Here is a 4,237-nt window from a genome sequence, read left to right on the forward strand (position 1 = left end):
AGGAATAAAATATTGCGATTTAATTAAATTTTCTTACAACATTAGGATTTCCGACTGAACAATTATTCAAGTAAACAACAAATATGAATTGTTTGATGGGATGGTTTAATGGGATTGTTTGATGCGATTGTTTGATTGGATTGTTTGATGGTATTGTTTGATGGGATTGTTTGATGGGATTGTTTGATGGGACTGTTTAATGGGATTGTTTAATGGGATTGTTTGATGCGATTGTTTGATTAGATTGTTTGATTGGATTGTTTGATGGGATTGTTTGATGCGATTGTTTGATTAGATTGTTTGATTGGATTGTTTGATGGTATTGTTTGATGTGATTGTTTGATGTGATTGTTTGATGGGACTGTTTAATGGGATTGTTTAATGGGATTGTTTGATGGTGTTGTTTCATGGTATTGTTTCATGTGATTGTTTCATGGGATTGTTTCATGGGATTGTTTCATGGGATTGTTTGATGGAATGCGATAATACTACAATCAGACTACTCTGAATGCTCTATGTGCTATAAATAGCTCGGCTGGTACATAAGCCGTGTTAGAGTAACAATAGGATTTATCGGATCACCTCGATTGGTGATAAACAGGCCACTCTTGAAGTAATATATTTAGAATGATAGAATGATAATCCTAGGTTGTTGTAATATTTGTATGAGGATAAAATGTTCGAGATGAAATATGTATAATTAAATAATGGATCTTGCACGTGAACACATGTGGCCACGCACGTGCTAACCAGCTACAACATGCCGTGGTTTGCTGTGACTATATAAGGCAATGTAAGGCTTTAAATTAGGTTTCCAATTTTTTGCTTAAACTGATAGTGCTTTTGTTTCATGTATTCGGGGAGAAGTCGTGGAGATTTTGTCCTGAGATATTATGTCGGGGGATATTTTTGTCCTGAGATATTTTGTCCTGATATATTTTGTCCTGATATATTTCGTCCTGATATATTTTGTCCTGAGATATTTTGTCCTGATATATTTTGTTCTGTGATATTTTGTCCTGATATATTTTGTCCTGATATATTTTGTCCTGATATATTTTGTCCTCATATATTTTGTCCTGATATATTTTGTTCTGATATATTTTGTTCTGTGATATTTTGTCCTGATATATTTTCTCCTGATATATTTTGTCCTGATATATTTTGTCCTGATATATTTTGTCCTGATATATTTTGTTCTGTGATATTTTGTCCTGATATATTTTGTCCTGAGGTTCATCCTTTGTTAAGGACATGCTAAGGCTGTTCGGATCCTATGTTGAATGTAGCACAAACGATCAGTGAATATTATTATGGCCTGTATCAAACAGTCTACCAAATGGCTACCAACTGGCCCGTTGATTGGTGCTACAATGATCCTGTCATTAAACAAAAGAAAGTTAATGTGTCGCACAAGAACCTCCATGTGGCAGATGGAGTAGAGTTAGTCTGTTTCTTGACCACCATACCCAGTCGCATTTCACTAGCGAGAGCAGGGCACTCGTTGTACCGTGGAGGGATCCAGTGGCGTAGTTAGGTCGGGTGTCGCCGGGTGAGCCATCAAATCGTGTCACCCCCTCCTCACCCTTTTTTTTTAATTTTTGCAGTTGGTGTCAGCCCCCCCCCCCCCCTCCCGGTAATCGCTCTAAAGTGTTCACATTTAATGTTTATGATGCTTATCTAGAGTCGGTTATTTATACAGCTGGGTGTTTTCTCTATAGTTTGAATGTTTACGTGTGTCACCCCCAACCCCCCCCCCCCCTTGTCGGGATCATCCATATGTAGGCCTACTTAAAACTCTCATGAACCAAAAAAGGGGACCCGAGCCATAGCTGTTTGATGGAAAACGGGTGCCCAGAGAAAGAATTCACTAAAGGAGCCTCTAATTAACAATTTATTAAACTGACAAAAAACATTTATTCTATATATCTTGCATTTTTTTGTCTTGGTGTCACCCCCTAAATAGTGTCACCCGGTGCGGTCCACACCTTCCCCCCCCCCCGCCTCGTTACACATCTAGAGAGATCCGGACCCAAGAATTACCGATGAGCAGAATGTCCTCCCGACGAGGCCGCTCACGGTGTAGTCATAAGCCTTATAAAATGATAACACGAAGATTATCCAGAGACCAGTTTCGTTCACGGGATAAACAAATTTGAATAATGGCGAATTTGTATTTTCCAATATCATTTTTTTTTAAATATCCTTCTACCTATTTTATTCGTTATGGGTGATTGGTGTTGTCAAGTGGGTGAGTGGTCAAGTGGGTGAGTGGTCAAGTGGGTGAGTGGTCAAGTGGGTGAGTGGTCAAGTGGGTGAGTGGTCAAGTGGGTGAGTGGTTAAGTGGGTGAGTGGTCAAGAGGGTGAGTGGTCAAGTGGGTGAGTGGTCAAGTGGGTGAGTGGTCAAGTGGGTGAGTGGTTAAGTGGGTGAGTGGTTAAGTGGGTGAGTGGTTAAGTGGGTGAGTGGTCAAGTGGGTGAGTGGTCAAGTGGGTGAGTGGTCAAGTGGGTGAGTGGTCAAGTGGGTGAGTGGTCAAGTGGGTGAGTGGTCAAGTGGGTGAGTGGTCAAGTGGGTGAGTGGTCAAGTGGGTGAGTGGTCAAGTGGGTGAGTGGTTAAGTGGGTGAGTGGTCAAGAGGGTGAGTGGTTAAGTGAATGAGTGGTCAAGAGGGTGAGTGGTTAAGTGGGTGAGTGGTCAAATGGGTGAGTGGTCAAGTGGGTGAGTGGTCAAATGGGTGAGTGGTCAAGTGGGTGAGTGGTCATGAAGGTGAGTGTGTGAGTGGTCAAGTGGGTGAGTGGTCAAGTGGGTGAGTGGTCAAGTGGGTGAGTGGTCAAGTAGGTGAGTGGTCATGAAGGTGAGTGGGTGAGTGGTCAAGTGGGTAGGTGGTCAAGTGGGTGAGTTGTCAAGTGGGTGAGTGGTTAAGTGGGTAAGTGGTCAAGTGGGTGAGTGGTCAAGTGGGTGAGTGGTTAAGTGGGTGAGTGGTCAAGTGGGTGAGTGGTCAAGTAGGTGAGTGGTCAAGTGGGTGAGTGGTCAAGTGGGTGAGTGGTTAACTGGGTGAGTGGTCAAGTGGTCAAGTGGGTGAGTGGTAAAGTGGGTGAGTGGTCAAATGGGTGAGTGGTTAAGTGGGTGAGTGGTCAAGTGGGTGAGTGGTCAAGTGGGTGAGTGGTCAAGAGGGTGAGTGGTCAAGTGGGTGAGTGGGTGAGTGGTCAAGTGGGTAGGTGGTCAAGTGGGTGAGTGGTCAAGTGGGTGAGTTGTCAAGTGGGTGAGTGGTCAAGTGGGTAAGTGGTCAAGTGGGTGAGTGGTCAAGTGGGTGAGTGGTTAAGTGGGTGAGTGGTCAAGTGGGTGAGTGGTCAAGTGGGTGAGTGGTCAAGTGGGTGAGTGGTCAAGTGGGTGAGTGGTTAAGTGGGTGAGTGGTCAAGTGGTCAAGTGGGTGAGTGGTCAAGTGGGTGAGTGGTCAAATGGGTGAGTGGTTAAGTGGGTGAGTGGTCAAGTGGGTGAGTGGTCAAGTGGGTGAGTGGTCAAGAGGGTGAGTGGTCAAGTGGGTGAGTGGTCATGAAGGTGAGTGGGTGAGTGGTAAAGTGGGTGAGTGGTCAAGTGGGTGAGTGGTCAAGTGGGTGAGTGGTCAAGTGGGTGAGTGGTCAAGTGGGTGAGTGGTCAAGTGGGTGAGTGGTCAAGTGGGTGAGTGGTCAAGTGGGTGAGTGGTCAAGTGGGTGAGTGGTCATGAAGGTGAGTCAGTGAGTCAAGTGGGTGAGTGGTCAAGAGGGTGAGTGGTCAAGTGGGTGAGTGGTCAAGTGGGTGAGTGGTCAAGTCGGTGAGTGGTCAAGTGGGTGAGTGGTCATGTAGGTGAGTGGGTGAGTGGTCAAGTGTTCAAGTGGGTGAGTATTCAAGTGGGTGAGTGGTCAAGTGTTCAAGTGGGTGAGTGGTCAAGTGGGTGAGTGGTCAAGTGGGTGAGTGGTCAAGTGGCTGAGTGGTCAAGAAGGTGAGTGGTCAAGTGGGTGAGTGGTCATGAAGGTGAGTGGGTGAGTGGTCAAGTGGGTAGGTGGTCAAGTGGGTGAGTTGTCAAGTGGGTGAGTGGTTAAGTGGGTAAGTGCTCAAGTGGGTGAGTGGTCAAGTGGGTGAGTGGTTAAGTGGGTGAGTGGTCAAGTGGGTGAGTGGTCAAGTGGGTGAGTGGTCAAGTGGGTGAGTGGTCAAGTGGGTGAGTGGTTAAGTGGGTGAGTGGTCAAGTGGTCAAGTGGGTGAG

Source organism: Physella acuta, unplaced genomic scaffold, assembly GCF_028476545.2.
Source record: "Physella acuta isolate Inbredline_101_S28 unplaced genomic scaffold, ASM2847654v3 ptg000518l, whole genome shotgun sequence".
NCBI classification, from domain to species: domain Eukaryota; kingdom Metazoa; phylum Mollusca; class Gastropoda; family Physidae; genus Physella; species Physella acuta.